The 22193-nt window shown below is 38.3% G+C and overlaps 1 long non-coding RNA gene across 6 annotated transcripts in view; it reads left to right on the top strand.

Moving 5' to 3' along the window:
* LOC148411271 (uncharacterized) overlaps positions 1–22193 on the top strand; it is a 65014-nt gene that overhangs the window by 10963 nt on the left and 31858 nt on the right. The window contains exons 1-2 of one of the 6 annotated variants that reach the window (XR_015867994.1): positions 1278–1298; positions 4515–4551. This is a non-coding gene — a long non-coding RNA (uncharacterized LOC148411271). Of the gene's footprint in view, positions 1–1277; positions 1299–1574; positions 2266–4514; positions 4552–22193 lie in introns of those variants that run through there. The other 5 variants (XR_015867996.1, XR_015867995.1, XR_015867991.1 and 2 more) reach the window with 5 other exon arrangements.

Here is a 22193-nt window from a genome sequence, read left to right as displayed (position 1 = left end):
ATGTGAGAGGAAGCCCTCTGAACCTTGGAAACTATCAACTAATTGAAACCACACGTACCAACACTTCATTGTTTTATTTACGTGGTGCCATCAAAACTTCAATTAAGGCAATTAAGCCAGCAAAGCTATACTGTAGTGTCATTTTATTTTCTAATGCTATTTTTGACTAATTAATAGGCAGCAACCTGTTTGGGGTGAATTGACACGGTTTGTTCTAAAGACGTGTGCAATTGCTCGAGAACCAGTGCCAATAAATGAGAAAAATTATGTTTTTGCCGTTGCTAACGCCACAAGCTCTGTGGGGAAATCCATCGCGTTTTGCAGCGCTCTTTATGCTTTATACCTAGTTTTGTGCTCTCATTGTAGTATTTTTTGTTGTTGAGAAGGTACATGTTTACTGTGTGCCAAGGTGTCAGTTTGGACGATGTTTGTTTTCCCGCTCGTGATGGACTACAGACAGTCGAAGTTCCGCCTCATGAGCTGTAACTCAGAAAGTAGTTCTCAAGTCACTGCACCGAGGCGTGGTTTGGTCGCATGACATCTAGATAGATAATATTTTGTACTACATGATATTTTACACTATCATCACCAGTAATTTAAGTAAAAGTAAACAGAATAGGAATTTCATCATGAAGTATTAATTTGCATATGACTATAAAACTCACTCATTTGTGGGCTCGAAAGTCCACGGGGATCGGTTAAATGTTTTTCATTGAACGTAAGGAGTTGTGTCGTTTTTCAGATCGTTGTTTCATTTTGTTTCCTAATCGATTGATTGCATTGCATTATAAGACAGAAAGAGATAATTTTATAGATATTTAAAGATAAATAAATCAGAAAGACATATAACTATATGGATATTTATATATAGTTAAAGAAATATATCGACAGACAGACAAATGTATAGATTTATATGTACAGTATATATTACGAATAGACAATATCATATACTATGCCCAATTCCATAATATTGTGTTGCCGAGAAACCATGCACTCAAGACTTGTAATGCGTTTTGTGCATCTAAATATAAATGATGGGGGGGGGGGGGGGGGGGGGGGGGGGGGGGGGGATGTCACTTGACTTTTCAATACGATTTTGTTACGCTTCAATCAATGACCACGAGATGTCTGCCTTAAACCGTTTCTTCAAGGCTCCGAGCAACGAATCAGCGGTCGAGAAAAGATTCGGAGCTCCAAAGCCTCACTCGGCCATCACTATTTCTCGAATTGTCAGAAGTATTTGTTACAAGTCCCAAAGGCCTGGGATATCGTCTAATAATTTGCACCTGAAATTACAGGTAATGGGGAGGAAGATGATGACACGACGCGGAGTGGTTGTCATATCCTAATTTCCTCTCGACTCGAGTATTGTTGTGATTAATATGATCATCTTTTTTCCCCAAATACATTGTCTTACAACAGTAATGCTCTTTTGCGTCACCCACGTTTGGTAAAAGTAGCGGTTAATCAAGTAATGACATCAGCAACCGCATAACGTCCATTTTCCCCGTCGCTTTACATTAACTTATAGCGCACAAATGTCACGGATGTCGAAACTGCTCACGTGACAGTTGAAATGACAGCTTTTTTTTTCTTTTTCAGTTCTTTGTTGCTGATACAAAGCAACCGACGTTATGCGGTTTCCTGCATTGTCAGAAGTATTAAATGACTGTAATTTTCATTTACGTGCATGCATTTTTAAACCACCACGCGACCAGAAGAGAGTGTGAAGACGACAGGAAACTATTAAGAGCATAAAGCAGTTGCAGCGATGTCGGGCGGGTGTTGAGGCAAAAGAAATAATCATAAAATGAGACATTATCCCACTTCGTGGTTATTCATTTGACAAGAGAATTGTCACTGCAAAGGCAGAGAAGATTGGGTTTTGACAAGTGGAGCTGCATTTGTGGCGATGTCGTTTAGCAAATGACATCCAAATCTTCGTGCGAACTACAGTACTGTACTTGAGTTAGTACACTTCAGGAAGCGTGGAACATCACATATTTTATTACCGACCCACGCTTTTAATAACACTTGCCGCTCTACTGTTTTACACTTTCATGTCTTTGTTCATTTTGCCCATCATTTTTGGCAACAAATCTAAATAATATATTGTTACAAATGTTTTCGCGTAGCTACAGTGCAAAGACGCTTCGAAAAAAAGTTTTGTTCAAGACTTTCCAAGAGTCAGCGAAGGCAACATCAAAAGGTCACTATATGCACGTTCTTCCTGTTCCGGTTCATTGTACCCGGGCAATGTGAGAGGTAAGTGAAGTACGTATAAGCTGTTGCGATATTAATATTGGGATATGCTCTATCTACACTGCCCTAACTTACTGTAAACAGTAACGTTTATGTTCTATAAGCACTTTGTTGTTATTATAATGAGTCATTATTAATTGAACTTTGCTATGTTTTTAATGCGATATGCTACGATGCTGAACCCACGTGTGCTACAGGTGCTAATTTGATGACGCATTTTACTCGTTACGCTCCATTTTTCGCTCCATTTTTCATCGGTTTGCACTCAGCAAGTAACTTCGCAGTGTGTTGCCTTGTGTGCCAAGTTTCTGCCATGCCTTGGGGAAATTTCTACAAAATGTCATTAACTTTATTTTAGTTTATTATTATTATCATTTTAACTTATCAAGCCATGACACCTCGTTTATCTACTGCTGGTTTTAAAAAAAGTGCAATAAATACACGATTGACAAAACATGATGAATAATTGGGATTTAAATAGTGACCAAAATAATTGTGATAATTATTTTGGACATTATCGTGCAGCCTTTTGATGATGAGTGTCTTACTGTGTAAATGTTTTAATTTATCCGGCAACGTTACAAAAAAAAAAAAAGTGCATCAAGATTAAGACCTTCAATGTATTTTTGTGTAGATTGTGTCACGTGTTCATCATTCTAGTGAGCACAGGTGTGTACAATTGGATTGGAATTTCATCCACACAATCTTAAAAAAAATACTTGCCATTGGTATTGATGAACTGAACAGTTAAATGTTGTCTCTGTTACCATCAGACCAAAAAAAAAAAAAACTTTATTTCGACTGGAAAAAAATATCTTGTGTAATTTCACAAAGTGGCCCAAAAATGTAGATATGATGATGATATTGATGTGTGTCTTATTGTAAAATTGTATAATTTATATCACATAGGTTTAAAAAAGGTGTTTGAAGGTGAAGCGTTCCCAATGTATCAATAATGTAGTTCTGCTCTGTATGGTTTGTGTCACATGCTCATAAAGGAATGTACTGAGTGACTGAAGAGGCCATCTGTGTGTCTTGAATTGATTGGCTCTTTTACCTAGGTACCTATCAGTACCTAAACATGTCTGTCGGTACTGATCATCCTTCACATTGTCTGTGATGTAAGTTAAAGATTGCATCAACTGGTCCAAGACAGATACTAAATGCTTTCAATTCCATATGAAACTTAATGCATGTAGTAGTGCTACACGTATTGCACGTGACCGTATCAAGGTGAGGTTTTTTACAATACATTGTGCATTTCTAGTAAAAACACACATCTGTATTTTGAGTAAAATATTATGCAAGTTATATCTTAGTTCTTTGCGTCTGCAGAATTAGCTGTAGGACTTCTGACCTGCTTTATGAAAACAAGACATTGCTCCTACATTAATGTGTGTTAAATATACAGTAGAGATGGGTTGATGACGCCTTGTTGATTTGAAAACAGTCAAAGGTAAAACCTCTTAGAAATTTTAAGATTTTGAAGTTTTTACTATCAAATTTTAAAGTTTTTAAGCCTTGCCACTGTCTGATAAAAAAGAAAACAGCAACGTAGTCAACAGTCAATTCTGCCAACCCTCATAAAATAGCCACATTAAGGACATCTTGTGATCAAATTGTCATAGCACTTAGTTTACATTCTATAACATTCACTCTTCCATTTATGTCTGCCTAATTTATCTGACCAAGGGTACTGACAAGTAGGCAGATTGTCAGTGGGTTTTCACCTTTATTTTCAGTGATTGTCTAATTGCATACCAGACTTCATATTTTGGGGGAAATTATTTTAGAAAAACGTTAAAAAAAGGTGAAAATTAACATTTTTAATTCATTACTGACATGGTTACGAGATGTGTATTGTATCAACGTTAAGGTCTGCTTACAAGCTAAAGTATTTCTGTACTCTCACTGGCGATGTGATTTATCCAATTGCAAATGCACTTGCTAAAGTACCTGGAGGTCTGTAGTTCTTGATAACACATCATTTTTGAGCCCATAGATACAGTTGCCTTTGCATTGGATGGTGATGCCCATTCAAGATTGCATCAATTGGTGAACGTCAAAGAAAAGCATACAATTACAGAACAATGAAACTAGATGCATGTTTATGTGATACATATATTGTATGTGACCTTATCATAATGAGTATTTTGTGCAAATATATTGCACAGCCCTAGTAAACAATCTAAATATGTGTTTTGAGTGAAATGTTCCAGAGTTCATGTCTGTGTTGCTTTATGTGTCTACAGAGCCTGCTGTTGAATCCAGTTTTTCTCCCAACTTGAGGTGTGTGCAAATTACTTAACCATGTTCTGAACAGACTGTTGTGGCAACTATGGTGTTGTGCCATACAAAGGTCATGCGGTATTCAAAAAAGACATTGTTCATGTTGAATGAGTGTTATGTTTGAATGTACACACTAAGCATTTTTTCAAATGACCACACATACGGTGCAGAAAGCGCGATTATGTTAGTCCACTCTGTTTACCTGTTATTCAACCTCTTGTGTATAAGTGATGCACAATAAGGTTAGTGTTCACACACTTGAAACATCCATTCATTTCTGTAGCTGATTTTGTGTCAGGCATCGACTGATAATAGATTCTGATGGTATGATAACCTTGCGCAAAAATATCACATTAGCAAATGTACACCTCCATTTATTTCCTTTGAATACCAATCATATTTTATTTTTTACAAAAATTAACTGCATATTCAGTAAATTAAGAAATATGTACCATGTTTAATACAAAAATTAAATGCATAAATATTTTAATATGGCAGTGTTTGCTTTTAGTTCCCCTTCAGTGGTAAGCTATTAAGAGGCTCCACCGCACTGTCATTAATGTTCACTGTGAGGCAGACTAGTTAAAAAAAAATTATCCTGTATAATGAAATTTGTTTTCTAAATAACTTAGAATGCTATCAGCTCTAAACCTTAAAATAATACAATAAGCAATTTTGTTTTATTGACTTCATCATAAATTCACTGTTTGGATCACAAATGATCATTTGTCGTTGCCTTATTGAAGTCGTGGGAGGCGTGGTGTCAATGTTTTACATTGTTAGCAATCTTAAATTTCCCAAAAGTGGGCGATATAATCAAAATTCAGCATATATATTAGTTTACACACGCAAACGTGCCATTTTTTCCAACATGTTGTTTGTTTTATCATTCTTTTTTTTACCTTGCCAACAAGGTAAAAAAAAAAAAAAAAAAAAACTAGAGCTGCAAGCAGCTATAACGGGCCCTTGCAGACATGAGTACGTTGAAGGATGAACAGTTCCGAGGTATGGACAAATTTGGGTATGAATGTATTCGTGCATATGCAGGCGAACTGTAGAGGTCAATGTTCTAGAAAAGGTAACATTTTTATTGTCTGTGGTGATTCTGAGGTGATTCTAGCACTATGATGGAATATATGTTTGTTGATGTCTGAAGGAATTGACTTTCAATCAACGTGTGAAGTCGTGAAAAGATGAGATCATCTGGGACAAACTGCATCAGCATTTACTGTTACGATAAATGGATGAGCACTGCTGAATAGGCCACGGCCATGATCAAGACATCATAATATTTGATGGAAGAAATTAAGCGTTTCTGAAGGCCTGTCTGAAAAAACTTCAGTAATATTACTTTGACAGGCTCAACAAGGTACCTATAAATGAAAATGTAATTTTTTGCTGCCACCAGGTGGCGCCCGCACTACGAGCAAAAAAAGTGTGTTTGGCATTGTACTCCAAAAATGAAATTTAAAGAAGATCATCTTGGTCCAATTACATTAAGTTTTACCGGTCTGGCTAGACATCGGACTTTGAGGCAATGTAAAGGCCAGGCCCAAATTTGAAGTAATGAAACTTGAGATTCATAATGTTCGCTTTGTCTCAATATTCTCCTGACTAATTTTCAGTGAATTTGCTGAAAGCAGCAAAGCAAAGAACATGAAAGTGTAAAAACTATCTCTTTTGTCAGGCACCAGGTGTCGCTATTGGTACCATTAAATTGCTCAAACAGGATTAGCACAGTGCAAAAACTGAAATATTAAGCTTTTTAACACTGGTGGCATAGGAAATATGATTAAAGTATTTTGAAGCCCCGCCCCCATCATATAGGTTAGCCTACCTTGATGAAATTTTGCCCAATGGTGTTACTCTGTCAGGTAATGGAGCACCTCAAATGTGAATTTGATCGGGTCCAGGGTTTTGGTACTGAAAAATGTACAAAATCTGGCCAAATGCTACATTCAACAATTGATAACTCTGGTTCTGTACATCCTAACATATGGCGCTCTATGATGTTTTTGTAGGTCTTGAGGTCTTACATATACATATAAAATTTCGTAGCTCTAGGTCAAACGGGTCAGAACTGACTCTTATTTTATGATCACCTGGGCTCAATTACAGTAAGTTTAGATGACTTGAGCAAACTCCGAATTTGGGGTTGCATACAGACCACCCACTTTATCATAAAGTCATAAAATTTGGATACCTTTAATCTCTAAGTCTCGATGCTATTCGGACAAATCATCAGTACATTTACTCTGACGGGCTTAGCACAACACATGAAAGTTTAAAAATTGACATTTTTGTCTGTGACTAGGTGGCGCTATCATTAAGTTGATAATCAACCATGCATGTATTTTAAAGCTATGATGAGTAAAATATCTGTAAAGTTTCAGATTTTTTAAAACTTGCACATTGAAGTTATTAGGGTTTTTGTTGCTCATGGCGAATGAAATTTGAGTTTAAAACACGTATTTTGAAGCCCCACCCCCATCATTTATGTTGGCCGATCTTCACAAAATTTTTCCCAAATGTTCCCCTATGTTAGATAATGGGGCACGCCAAATGTAAAGTTGATTGGGTCAAGGGTTTTGGTACCGAAAAATGTAGAAAATCGGGCCGAATTCTACATTCAACTATTGATAACTCTGGTTCTGTACATCCTAACATATGCTGCTCTATAATGTTTTTGTAGGTCTTGAGGTCCTACATATGCATAAAAAAATTCGTAGCTCGAGGTCAAACGGGAAAGAAGGGGCTGCCGTTTGAAGGATCATCTGGGCTTAATTACAGCAAGTTTTGCTGATTTGGGCAAACTCTGACTTTGAGGTGGCATACAGACCATCACCCTAATCACAAAGCCGTGAAATTTGAAAACCCATTTTATCTAAGTCTCGATGCTATTTGTACAAATTTTCTGTCCATTTACTCTTTTGGGCTTTGCACAATACATGAAAGTTTAAAAAATGACATTTTTGTCTGTAACTAGGTGGCGCTGTGAATAGTTTTAAAATTTATCATGCAGATTTTTTAAGGACATAACTAGTAAATTTTCTGTAAAGTGTCAGATTTTTTTGAAGCTTGCACATTGGAGTTATTAAGGTTTTTGTTGCTCTCGGCGAAGGAAATTTGACACAAATAATTTAAAGCCCCGCCCCCATCATATATGTTGGCCGATCTTCACGAAATTTCACCCAAACGTGGCCCTAAGCGTGATATTGGAGCACGCCAAATTTAAAGTTGATCGGCTTAATTGTTTAGGAGCTATAAAGAAGAATTTGCTACGTGCAAACATCCAAAAATGGTCCTAAAAGGCAAATAAAAAAATTCATAGCTCTGGTTCTGTACATCCTAGCATATGGTGTTCTCTAACTTTTTTGTAGGTCTTGAGGTGCTATATATGCCTAAAAAATTTCAAAGCTCTAGGTGAAACTGGCCGTGACCCCGGAGAAGTGTTCGACTCTAGGTGGCGCTAAAAATAATTTTTTTAGATTTTATGTATGAAAACACCAAAATACCTAATTTTACAGCAGGCCCGATGAGTGTGCAAATTTTGGTGACTTTTCATGCATGTTTAGGCCCTCACATTTACGATTTACTTTGGAGAATAATAATAATAACTAGAGCTGCAAGCAGCTATAAAGGGCCCTCACAGACCTGTGCACGTTGGGGTATGAACAGGTCGGGGTATGAACAAGGACTAATAACGATGAAAAAGTAGTTGTAGATGACTTCAGTGCAGGACTCTTACCAAATATGTAAAATTTAGACAAGGTGGGACAAGGTGGGTGGAGTTACTGCAGCTTTTATTGTTCCAATTTTGTGACTTATAATGCCATATAGGCCACACCCACTGTCGAAACATCGTACTGATATGTGGAGGGAATAAGGCATGGCCACTGGCTTTTCAGAAAACATTTAAGGGATATCACTTCAAGGGGCTCAGCAGAGTATATAAAAACATTAAGGATTTGCTATATTGTTGCTGCCACTAGGTGGCGCTCGTACTATGATAAAAAATAGGCTTGTAGGTGTGTTTCACATTGGACTCCCATTCCATATACGAAGTTTTAAAAATATCAGATGGTCTAGGTCCAATTACAGCAGCTTTTACCGTTTTCGCGAGACATCGGATTTTGAGTTGGCATAGAGGCCACGCCCTTTAATGAAAAGTCATAAAAGTTGAGAACCTAAATGTTCCAATGTGTCATAGCTTTTCTGACCATTTTTGAATGTCGAATTATAGACCACAGCAAATTTAAAGGCGATTGGGTAAAGCGTTAAGGAGAAACAAGGAGCAGTTTTGGACCTGCAAATGTGCAAAAATGGGCCAAAAATGCACATTCAAAAATTCATAACTCTTTTTCTGTACATCTGAGCACATGGCTCGCGCTGACTTTTTTGTAGGTCTCTCGGTCCTACATATGCCTAAAAATTTTCGTAGCTGTAGGTCAAACAGGCCGGGACCCGGTGCACTTTTTCGACCTTAGGTGGCGCTGCACAGCCATTTTTTTTGCATTGTTCGGGAAACACAAAACTATCAAATTTTTCACCAGGCCCGGCAAATGTGCAAATTTTGGTGACTTTTCGTGCATGTTTAGGCCCTCAAAAATGGAAAAGCGCTGCACAGTAAATAATAATAATAATAATAATAATAATAATAATAATAATAATCCGGAGAAAAACAAGAGGGCTCTCGCAGCGGTAGCTGCTCGGGCCCTAATAATAATAATAATAATAATCCGGAGAAAAACAAGAGGGCTCTCGCAGCGGTAGCTGCTCGGGCCCTAATAATAATAATAACTAGAGCTGCAAGCAGCTATAAAGGGCCCTCGCAGACCTGTGCACGTCGGGGTATGAACAGGTCGGGGTATGAACAAGGACTATGAACGATGAAAAAGTAGTTGTAGATGACTTCAGTGCAGGACTCTTACCAAATATGTAAAATTTAGACAAGGTGGGACAATGTGGGTGGAGTTACTGCAGCTTTTATTGTTCCAATTTTGTGACTTTTAATGCCATATAGGCCACACCCACTGTCGAAACATCATACTGATTTGTGGAGGGCATAAGGCATGGCCACTGGCTTTTCAAAAAACATTTAAGGGATATCACTTCAAGGGGTTCAGCAGAGTACATAAAAACATTAAGGATTTGCTATATTTTTTGCTGCCACTAGGTGGCGCTCGTACTATGATAAAAATTAGGCTTGTAGGTGTGTTTCACATTGGACTCCCATCCCATATACGAAATTTTAAAAATATCAGATCGTCTAGGTCCAATTACAGCAACTTTTACTGTTTTCGCGAGACATCGGATTTTGAGTTGGCATAGAGGCCACGCCCTCGTCACGGCCACGCTGTACGTCAAACCAAAGAGGATTGACTGTAATCTTTGGACTAATGACATTTTTTGCAGCCACTAGGTGGCGCTAGCTTTAAACTGGAATATATTTTTGTCGATATGTTCAGGAGAATATTTTCATCCAATGTGTGAAATTTTGAGAAGATCAGATCATCTGGGTCAAATTACAGCAACTTTTACTGGACAGATAAAGTTTCGGAATGAAAATGGTCGTAGAGGCCACGCCCATGATCGAAACTTCGTAAAATTTGGTGGAGGTCAGCAAGGCTGTCTAGAGGCTTTTCAGATTTAATTTCAGCGATATTACTTCAAAGGGCTCAGCTAAACACATAAAAACGTTTAAAAAATGTTATATTTTTGGCTGCCACTAGGTGGCGCTCGCACTATAACAAAAAATACGTTGATAGGTGAATTTCGTATTGGAAACCCATCAAATATATGAAGTTTAGAAAAGATAAGACTTTCTGGGACCAAACACAGCAACTTTGTTCGTTTTGGCGAGTCATCTGACTTTGAAGTGGCGTGCAGACTACGCCCATTATCGAAATGTCGTAAAATTTTAAAACCTTAATATTCCATGTCTTAATGATATTCTGACCAATTTTCATTTGTTTTACTCAAACAGACTGAGCACAATACATGAAAGTGTAATATATGACATTTTAATCAACCACTTGGTGGCGCTAGTAGGTATTTAAAAAACCTTTTTTTAAAAGTGTTAAAGACATAAGTTTCCATGTGTCTATGAAGTTTTAGATTTTTTTAAGCTAGTACATCAAAGTTATTAAGGTTTTTGTCCCTCTTGGCGAAGGAAAAATTGAACACATAATTTGAAGCCACGCCCCTATCATATATGTCATCGGATATGCACCAAATTTTGCCCACTTGTGCCCCTATGTGTGAATATGGACCACAGCAAATTTGAAGGTGATTGAGTAAAGCGTTTAGGAGAAACAAGGAGCAGTTTGGGACCTGCAAACGTGCAAAAATGGGCCAAAAATGCACATTCAAAAATTCATAACTGTTTTTCTGTACATCTGAGCACATGGCTCGCGCTGACTTTTTTGTAGGTCTCTATGTCCTACATATGCCAAAAAATTTTCGTAGCTCTAGGTCAAACGGGCCTGGACCAGGTGCACTTTTTTGACCTTAGGTGGCGCTGCAGAGCCATTTTTTTTGCATTTTTTTGGGAAACATAAAAATATCCAATTTTTCACCGGGCCCGACAAATGTGCAAATTTTGGTGACTTTTCGTGCATGTTTAGGCCCTCAAAATTGGAAAAGCGCTGCACAGTAAATAATAATAATAACTAGAGCTGCAAGCAGCTATAAAGGGCCCTCGCAGACCTGTGCACGTTGGGGTATGAACAGGTTGGGGTATGAACAAGGAGTATGAACGATGAAATAGTAGTTGTAGATGTTTTCAGTGCAGGACTCTTACCAAATATGTAAAATTTAGACAAGGTGGGACAATGTGGGTGGAGTTACTGCAGCTTTTATTGTTCCAATTTTGTGACTTTCAATGCCATATAGGCCACAGCCACTGTCGAAACATCGTACTGATTTGTGGAGGGCATAAGGCATGGCCACTGGCTTTTCAGAAAACATTTAAGGGATATCACTTCAAGGGGCTCAGCAGAGTACATAAAAACATTAAGGATTTGCTATATTTTTTGCTGCCATTAGGTGGCGCTCGTACTATGATAAAAATAGGCTTGTAGGTGTGTTTCACATTGGACTCCCATCCCATATATGAAGTTTTGCAAACATCAGATTATCTAGGTCCAATTACAGCAACTTTTACCGTTTTGGCGAGACATCAGACTTTGAGTTTGCATAGAGGCCACGCCCTTTAATGAAAAGTCATATAAGTTGAGAACCTTAATGTTCCAATGTGTCATAGCTTTTCTGACCATTTTTGAGTTCATTTAGTCAAACAGGCATTTCAGAGTACATAAAAGTATAAAAAATGAGATTTTTGTCCGCCACTGGGTGGCGCTGTAAATGATTTGAAAGTTTATCACATAGCTGTATTATTGCATGACTTTTAAAGGCCCAGGAAAGTTTCAGATGGTTTGAAGCTGTCATAGCTGAGTTAATAATATTTTTGTCACTCTTGGCGAAGGAAATATTAAACATAATTTGAAGCTCCGCCCCCATCTTTTATGTCAAGAGATCTTCACGATATTTGGACTATGTGTGCCCCTCAGTTGGATAATGATTCATGCCAAATTAGAAGGTAATGGGGTGAATCGTTTAAGAGAAAAAGGCACTAGTTTGAGACCAGCTAATGTCTAAGAATGGGACAAAACTGCACATTAAAAAAATTCATAACAAATTTTCTGTACATCTTAGCACATCACTTCTATTGACTTTTTTGTAGGTCTTGCAGTCCTTCATTTGCCTACAAAGTTTCATAGCTGTAGTTCAAACCAAACAGGATTGACTGTAATCTTTCGACTAATGACATTTTTTGCAGCCACTAGGTGGCGCTAGCTTTAAACTGGAATATATTTTTGTCGATATGTTCAGGAGAATATTATCATCCAATGTGTGAAATTGTGAGAAGATCAGATCATCTGGGTCAAATTACAGCAACTTTTACTGGACAGATAAAGCTTCGGAATGAAAATGGTCGTAGAGACCACGCCCATTATCGAAACTTCGTAAAATTTGGTGGAGGTCAGCAGGGCTGTCTAGAGGCTTTGCAGACTTAATTTCAGCGATATTACATCAAAGGGCTCAGCTAAACACATAAAAACGTTTAAAAAATGCTATATTTTTGGCTACCACTAGGTGGCGCTCGCACTATAACAAAAAATACGTTGATAGGTGTATTCCGCATTGGAAACCCATCAAATATATGAAGTTTAGAAAAGATAAGACCATCTGGGACCAAACACAGCAACTTTGTTCGTTTTGGCGAGACATCAGACTGACATTTTTGTTTGCCACTAGATGGCCTTATAAGCAATTGAAGATTTTTTTAAACACTTGTGTTAAGGGCTTAAGTCTTCATGTGTATGTGAAGTTTCAGATTTTTCTAAGCTTGTAAAGCTGAGTTATAAAGGTTTGTTTCACATGTGGCAAAGTAATCATCAAAGGCATAATATGAAGCCCCGCCCCCAACATATTTGATGGCGGATCATCCCGAAAATTTGAACAATTGTGCCTCACAGTCCGATCAAACATCACAGCAAATTTGAAGTCGATCGGGTCAAGCGTTTGGGAGAAAAAAGGAGCAGTTCGGGACCTGCAAATGAGCAAAAACGGGCCAAAAGTGCACATTCAAAAATTCATAACTCTCTTTCTGTACATCTGAGCATATGGCTCGCGCTGACTTTTTTGTAGGGCTCGAGGTCCTACATAAGACTACAAATTTTCAGAGCTCTAGGTCAAACGGGCCGGGAGTGAGAGGCTATTTTCCACTCATAAGGCCATTTTGGGGCCAATTACAGCCACTTTTTTCGTTTTGGCGAGTCATCTGACTTTGAGGTGGCGTGCAGACTACGCCCATTATCGAAATGTCGTAAAATTTTAAAACCTTAATATTCCATGTCTTAATGATATTCTGACCAATTTTCACTTGTTTTACTCAAACAGACTGAGCACAATACATGAAAGTGTAAAAAATGACATTTTAATCAACCACTAGGCGGCGCTAGTAGCTATTTAAAAAAACTTTTTTTAAAGGTGTTAAAAACATAAGTTTCCATGTGTCTATGAAGTTTTAGATTTTTTTAAGCTAGTACATCAAAGTTATTAAGGTTTTTGTCCCTCTTGGCGAAGGAAAAATTGAACACATAATTAGAAGCCACGCCCCTATCATATATGTCAGCGGATCTGCACCAAATTTTGCCCACTTGTGCCCCTACGTGTGAATATGGACCACAGCAAATTTGAAGGCGATTGAGTATAGCGTTTAGGAGAAACAAGGAGCAGTTTGGGACCTGCAAACGTGCAAAAATGGGCCAAAAATGCACATTTAAAAATTCATAACTCTTTTTCTGTACATCTGAGCACATGGCTCACGCTGACTTTTTTGTAGGTCTCTAGGTCCTACATATGCCTAAAAATTTTCGTAGCTGTAGGTCAAACGGGCCGGGACCAGGTGCACTTTTTCGACCTTAGGTGGCGCTGCAGAGCCATTTTTTTTGCATTGTTTTGGGAAACACAAAAATATCCAATTTTTCACCGGGCCCGACGAATGTGCAAATTTTGGTGACTTTTCGTGCATGTTTAGGCCCTCAAAAATGGAAAAGCGCTGCACAGTAAATAATAATAATAAGAACTAGAGCTGCAAGCAGCTATAAAGGGCCCTCGCAGACCTGTGCACGTTGGGGTATGAACAGGTCGGGGTATGAACAAGGACTATGAATGATGAAAAATTAGTTGTAAATCCCTTTAGTGCAGGACTATTACCAAATATGTAAAATTTAGACAAGGTGGGACAATTTTGGTTGAGTTACTGCAGCTTTTATTGTTACAGTTTTGTGACTTTCAATGCCGTATAGGCCACACCCACTGTGGAAACATCGTACTCATTTGTGGAGGGCATAAGGAATGGCCACTGGCTTTTCACAAAACATTTAAGGGATATCACTTCAAGGGGCTCAGCAGAGTACATAAAAACATTAAGGATTTGCTATGTTTTTTGCTGCCACTAGGTGGCGCTCGTACTATGATAAAAAATAGGCTTGTATGTGTGTTTCACATTGGACTCCCATCCCATATACCAAGTTTTAAAAATATCAGATCGTCTAGGTCCAATTACAGCAACTTTTACCATTTTGGCGAGACATCGGATTTGAGTTGAGATAGAGGCCATGCCCTTTATTGAAAAGTCATAAAAGTTTAGAACCTTAATGTTCCAATGTGTCATAGCTTTTCTGACCATTTTTGAGTTCATTTAGTCAAACAGGCATTTCAAAGTACATAAAAGTATAAAAAATGAGATTTTTGTCCGCCACTGGGTGGCGCTGTAAATGATTTGAAAGTTTATCACATAGCTGTATTATTGCATGACTTTTGAAGTCCCAGGAAAGTTTCAGATGGTTTGAAGCTGTCATAGCTGAGTTATTAAGATTTTTGTCACTCTCGGCGAAGGAAGTATTAAACATAATTTGAAGCTCCGCCCCCATCTTTTATGTCAAGAGATCTTCACGATATTTGGACTATGTGTGCCCCTCAGTTGGATAATGATTCATGCCAAAGTTGAAGGTAATGGGGTGAATCGTTTAAGAGAAAAAGGCACTAGTTTGAGACCAGCTAATGTCTAAGAATGGGACAAACCTGCACATTAAAAAAATTCATAACAATTTTTCTGTACATCCTAGCACATCTTTTCTATTTACTTTTTTGTAGGTCTTACAGTCCTTCATTTGCCTACAAAGTTTCATAGCTGTAGGTCAAACCAAACAGGATTGACTGTAATCTTTCGACTAATGACAATTTTTGCAGCCACTAGGTGGCGCTAGCTTTAAACTGGAATATATTTTTGTCGATATGTTCAGGAGAATATTTTCATCCAATGTGTGAAATTGTGAGAAGATCAGATCATCTGGGTCAAATTACAGCAACTTTTACTGGACAGATAAGGCTTCGGAATGAAAATGGTCGTAGAGGCCACGCCCATTATAGAAACTTGGTAAAAATTGGTGGAGGCCAGCAAGGCTGTCTAGAGGCTTTTCAGACTTAATTTCAGCGATATTACTTCAAAGGGCTCAGCTAAACACATAAAAACGTTAAAAAAATGCTAAATATTTGGCTGCCACTAGGTGGCGCTCGCACTATAACAAAAAATACGTTGATAGGTGTATTCCGCATTGGAAACCCATCAAATATATGAAGTTTAGAAAAGATAAGCCCATCTGGGACCAAACACAGCAACTTTGTTCGTTTTGGCGAGACATCAGACTGACATATTTGTTTGCCACTAGATGGCCTTATAAGCAATTGAAGATTTTTTTAAACACTTGTGTTAAGGGCTTGAGTCTTCATGTGTCTGTGAATTTTCAGATTTTTCCAAGCTTGTAAAGCTGAGTTATAAAGGTTTGTTTCACATGTGGCAAAGTAATCATCAAAGGCATAATATAAAGCCCCGCCCCCAACATATTTGATGGCGGATCATCACAAAAATTTGAACAATTGTGCCTCACAGTCAGATAAAACATCACAGCAAATTTGAAGTCGATCAGGTCAAGCATTTGGGAGAAAAAAGGAGCAGTTCGGGACCTGCAAATGAGCAAAAACGGGCCAAAAGTGCACATTCAAAAATTCATAACTCTCTTTCTGTACATCTGAGCACATGGCTCGCGCTGACTTTTTTGTAGGGCTCGCGGTCCTACATAAGGCTACAAATTTTTGGAGCTCTAGGTCAAACGGGCCGGGAGTGAGAGGCTATTTTCCACTCATAAGGCCATTTTGGGGCCAATTACAGCCACTTTTTTCGTTTTGGCGAGTCATCTGACTTTGAGGTGGCGTGCAGACTACGCCCATTATCGAAAAGTCGTAAAATTTTAAAACCTTAATATTCCATGTCTTAATGATATTCTGACCAATTTTCATTTGTTTTACTCAAACAGACTGAGCACAATACATGAAAGTGTAAAAAATGACATTTTAATCAACCACTAGGCGGCGCTAGTAGGTATTTAAAAAAACTTTTTTCAAAGGTGTTAAAGACATAAGTTTCCATGTGTCTATGAAGTTTTAGATTTTTTTAAGCTAGTACATCAAAGTTATTAAGGTTTATGTCCCTCTTGGCGAAGGAAAAATTGAACACATAATTTGAAGCCACGCCCCTATCATATATGCCAGCGGATCTGCACCAAATTTTGCCCACTTGTGCCCCTATGTGTGAATATGGACCACAGCAAATTTGAAGGCGATTGAGTAAAGCGTTTAGGAGAAACAAGGAGCAGTTTGGGACCTGCAAACGTGCAAAAATGGGCCAAAAATGCACATTAAAAAATTCATAACTCTTTTTCTGTACATCTGAGCACATGGCTCGCGCTGACTTTTTTGTAGGTCTCTAGGTCCTACATATGCCTAAAAATTTTCGTAGCTCTAGGTCAAACGGGCCGGGACCAGGTGCACTTTTTCGACCTTAGGTGGCGCTGCAGAGCCATTTTTTTTGCATTGTTTTGGGAAACACAAAAATATCCAATTTTTCACCGGGCCCGACAAATGTGCAAATTTTGGTGACTTTTCGTGCATGTTTAGGCCCTCAAAAATGGAAAAGCGCTGCACAGTAAATAATAATAATAAGAATAACTAGAGCTGCAAGCAGCTATAAAGGGCCCTCGCAGACCTGTGCACGTTGAGGTATGAACAGGTCGGGGTATGAACAAGGACTATGAATGATGAAAAATTTGTTGTAGATCACTTCAGTGCAGGACTCTTACCAAATATGTAAAATTTAGACAAGGTGGGACAATGTGTGTGGAGTTACTGCAGCTTTTATTGTTCCAATTTTGTGACTTTCAATGCCATATAGGCCACACCCACTGTCGAAACATTGTACTGATTTGTGGGGGGCATAAGGCATGGCCACTGGCTTTTCAGAAAACATTTAAGGGATATCACTTCAAGGGGCTCAGCAGAGTACAAAAAAACATTAAGGATTTGCTATATTTTTTTGCTGCCACTAGGTGGCGCTCGTACTATGATAAAAAATAGGCTTGTAGGTGTGTTTCACATTGGACTCCCATCCCATATATGAAGTTTTGCAAACATCAGATCATCTAGGTCCAATTACAGCAACTTTTACCGTTTTGGTGAGAAATCGGACTTTGAGCTGGCATACAGGCCACGCCTTTTATTGAAAAATCATAAAAGTTGAGAACCTTCATTCTCCACTGTGTCATAGCTGTTCTGACCATTTTTTAGTTCATGTAGTCAAACAGACATTGCACAGTACATGAGAGTGTAAAAAATTAGATTTTTGTCCGCCACTAGGTGGCGCTGTAAATGATTTGGATGTTTATCACATAGCTGTATTGGGGCATGACTTTTTAACTCCCTGCAAGTGTTTAACTAGATTTGAAGCTGAAACAGCTGAGTTATTAAGGTTTTTGTCACTCTTGGCGAAGGAAATATTCAAAACAATTTGAAGCTCCGCCCACATCTTACAAGTCATGGGATCTTCACAATTTTTGGGAGTTTTGTGCCGCTATATCTGCTAATAGTCCATGCCAACGTAGAAGTTAATCGGGTGAACCGTTTAAGAGAAAAAGGCACGAGATTTAGACGGGCTAATGTCTAAGAATGGGGCAAAATTGCACATAAAAAAAAAATCATAAAAATTATTCTGTACATCTTAGAACATCACTCCTATTGATTTTTTTGTAGGTCTTACAATCCTACATATGCCTAAAAACTTTTATAGTGTTAGGTCAAACCAAACAGGAATGACTCCAATCTTTCGACTAATGACATTTTTTGCAGCCACTAGGTGGCGCTAGCTTTAAACTGGAATATATGTTTGTCGATGTCTTCAGGAATAGATTTTCATCCAATGTGTGAAATTGTGAGAAGATCAGATCATCTGGGTCAAATTACAGCAGCTTTTACTGGTCCGTTAAATTTTCGGAATGAAAATGGACGTAAAAGCCACGCCCATTATCGAAATTTTGTAAAATTTGGTGGAGGTCAGCAGGGCTGTCTAGAGGTTTGTCACACTTAATTTCAGCGATATTACTTCAAAGGGCTCAGCTAAACACGTAAAAAAGTTTCAAAAATGCTATGTTTTTGGCTGCCTCTAGGTGGCGCTCGCACTATAGCAAAAAATACGTTGATAGGTGTATTCCGCATTGGAAATCCATCAAATATGTAATGTTTAGAAAAGATAAGACCATCTGGGACCAAACACAGCAACTTTGTTCGTTTTGGCGAGACATCAGACTGACATTTTTGTTTGCCACTAGATGGCCTCACAAGCAATTGAAGTTTTGTTTAAACACTTGTGTTAAGGGCTTGAGTCTCCATGTGTCTGTGAAGTTTCAGATTTTTCTAAGCTTGTAAAGCTGAGTTATAAAGGTTTGTTTCACATGTGGCAAAGTAATCATCAAAGGCATAATATAAAGCCCCGCCCCCAACATATTTGTTGGCGGATCGTCACAAAAATTTGAACAATTGTGCCTCACAGTCAGATAAAACATCACAGCAAATTTGAAGTCGATCGGGTCAAGCGTTTGGGAGAAAAAAGGAGCAGTTCGGGACCTGCAAATGAGCAAAAACAGGCCAAAAGTGCACATTCAAAAATTCATAACTCTCTTTCTGTACATCTGAGCATATGGCTCGCGCTGACTTTTTTGTAGGACTCGAGGTCCTACATAAGGCAACAAATTTTTGTAGCTTTAGGTCAAGTGGGCCGGGAGTGAGAGGCTATTTTCCACTCATAAGGCCATTTTGGGGCCAATTACAGCCACTTTTTTCGTTTTGGCGAGTCATCTGACTTTGAAGTGGCGTGCAGACCACGCCCATTATCGAAAAGTCATAAAATTTTAAAATCTTAATATTCCATGTCTTAATGATATTCTGACCAATTTTCACTTGTTTTACTCAAACAGACTGAGCACAATACATGAAAGTGTAAAAAATGACATTTTAATCAACCACTAGGCGGCGCTAGTAGGTATTTAAAAAAACTTGTTTTAAAGGTGTTAAAGACATAAGTTTCCATGTGTCTATGAAGTTTTAGATTTTTTTAAGCTAGTACATCAAAGTTATTAAGGTTTTTGTCCCTCTTGGCGAAGGAAAAATTGAACACATAATTTGAAGCCACGCCCCGATCATATATGTCAGCGGATCTGCACCAAATTTTGCCCACCTGTGCCCCTATGTGTGAATATGAACCACAGCAAATTTGAAGGCGATTGAGTAAAGCGTTTAGGAGAAACAAGGAGCAGTTTGGGACCTGCAAACGTGCAAAAATGGGCCAAAAATGCACATTCAAAAATTCATAACTCTTTTTCTGTACATCTGAGCACATGGCTCACACTGACTTTTTTGTAGGTCTCTAGGTCCTACATATGCCTAAAAATTTTCGTAGCTCTAGGTCAAACAGGCCGGGACCAGGTGCACTTTTTCGACCTTAGGTGGCGCTGCAGAGCCATTTTTTTTGCATTTTTTTGGGAAACACAAAAATATCCAATTTTTCACCGGGCCCGACAAATGTGCAAATTTTGGTGACTTTTCGTGCATGTTTAGGCCCTCAAAAATGGAAAAGCGCTGCACAGTAAATAATAATAATAATAACTAGAGCTGCAAGCAGCTATAAAGGGCCCTCGCAGACCTGTGCACGTTGGGGTATGAACAGGTCGGGGTATGAACAAGGACTATGAATGATGAAAAATTAGTTGTAGATCCCTTCAGTGCAGGACTCTTACCAAATATGTAAAATTTAGACAAGGTGGGACAATGTGGGTGGAGTAACTGCAGCTTTTATTGTTCCAATTTTGTGACTTTCAATGCCATATAGGCCACACCCACTGTCGAAACATCGTAGTGATTTGTGGAGGGCATAAGGCATGGCCACTGGCTTTTCAGAAAACATTTAAGGGATATCACTTCAAGGGGCTCAGCAGAGTACATAAAACTATTAAGGATTTGCTATATTTTTTGCTGCCACTAGGTGGCGCTCGTACTATGATAAAAATCAGACTTGTAGGTGTGTTTCACATTGGACTCCCATCCCATATACGAAGTTTAAAAAATACCAGATCATCTAGGTGCAATTACAGCAACTTTTACCGTTTTCGCGAGACATGGGATTTTGAGTTGGCATAGAGGCAACGCCCTTTATTGAAAAGTCATAAAAGTTGAGAACCTTAATGTTCCAATGTGTCATAGCTTTTCTGACCATTTTTTAGTTCATTTAGTCAAACAGGCATTTCACAGTACATAAAAGTATAAAAAAATGAGATTTTTGTCCGCCACTGGGTGGCGCTGTAAATGATTTGAAAGTTTATCACATAGCTAAATTATTGCATTACTTTTAAAGGGCCAGGAAAGTTTCAGATGCTTTGAAGCTGTCATAGCTGAGTTATTAAGATTTTTGTCACTCTCGGCAAAGGAAGTATTAAACATTATTTGAAGCTCGGCCCGCATCTTTTATGGCAAGAGATCTTGACGATATTTGGCCTATGTGTGCCCCTCAGTTGGATAATGATTCATGCCAAAGTTGAAGGTAATGGGGTGAATCGTTTAAGAGAAAAAGACACTAGTTTGAGACCAGCTAACGTCTAACAATGGGACAAAACTGCACATTGAAAAAATTCATAACAATTTTTCTCTACATCCTAGCACATCACTTCTATTGACTTTTTTGTAGGTCTTGCAGTCCTTCATTTGCCTACAAAGTTTCATAGCTGTAGGTCAAACCAAACAGGATTGACTGTAATCTTTCGACTAATGACATTTTTTGCAGCCACTAGGTGGCGCTAGCTTTAAACTGGAATGTATTTTTGTTGATATGTTCAGGAGAATATTTTCATCCAATGTGTGAAATTGTGAGAAGATCAGATCATCTGGGTCAAATTACAGCAACTTTTACTGGACAGATAAAGCTTCGGAATGAAAATGGTCGTAGAGGCCACGCCCATTATGGAAACTTCGTAAAATTTGGTGGAGGTCAGCAAGGCTGTCTAGAGGCTTTTCAGACTTAATTTCAGCGATATTACTTCAAAGGGCTCAGCTAAACACATAAAAACGTTTAAAAAATGCTATATTTTTGGCTGCCACTAGGTGGCACTCGCACTATAACAAAAAATACGTTGATAGGTGTATTCCGCATTGGAAACTCATTAAATATATGAAGTTTAGAAAAGATAAGACCATCTGGGACCAAACACAGCAACTTTTTTCGTTTTGGCGAGACATCAGACTGACATTTTTGTTTCCCACTAGATGGCCTTATAAGCAATGGAAGATTTTTTTAAACACTTGTGTTAAGGGCTTAAGTTTCCATGTGTCTGTGAAGTTTCAGATTTTTCTAAGCTTGTAAAGCTGAGTTATAAAGGTTTGTTTCACATGTGGCAAAGTAATCATCAAAGGCATAATATAAAGCCCCGCCCCCAACATATTTGTTGGCGGATCGTCACAGAAATTTGAACAATTGTGCCTCACAGTCAGATAAAACATCACAGCAAATTTGAAGTCGATCGGGTCAAGCGTTTGGGAGAAAAAAAGAGCAGTTCGGGACCTGCAAATGAGCAAAAACGGGCCAAAAGTGCACATTCAAAAATTCATAACTCTCTTTTTGTACATCTGAGCACATG

This window comes from Hippichthys cyanospilos, chromosome 15, assembly GCF_059441005.1.
Source record: "Hippichthys cyanospilos isolate Australia breed blue-spotted pipefish chromosome 15, RoL_Hcya_1.0, whole genome shotgun sequence".
Lineage (NCBI taxonomy): Eukaryota > Metazoa > Chordata > Actinopteri > Syngnathiformes > Syngnathidae > Hippichthys > Hippichthys cyanospilos.
Note: the sequence above shows the minus strand (reverse complement) of the source record. Positions and strands in the feature narration are given on the sequence as shown.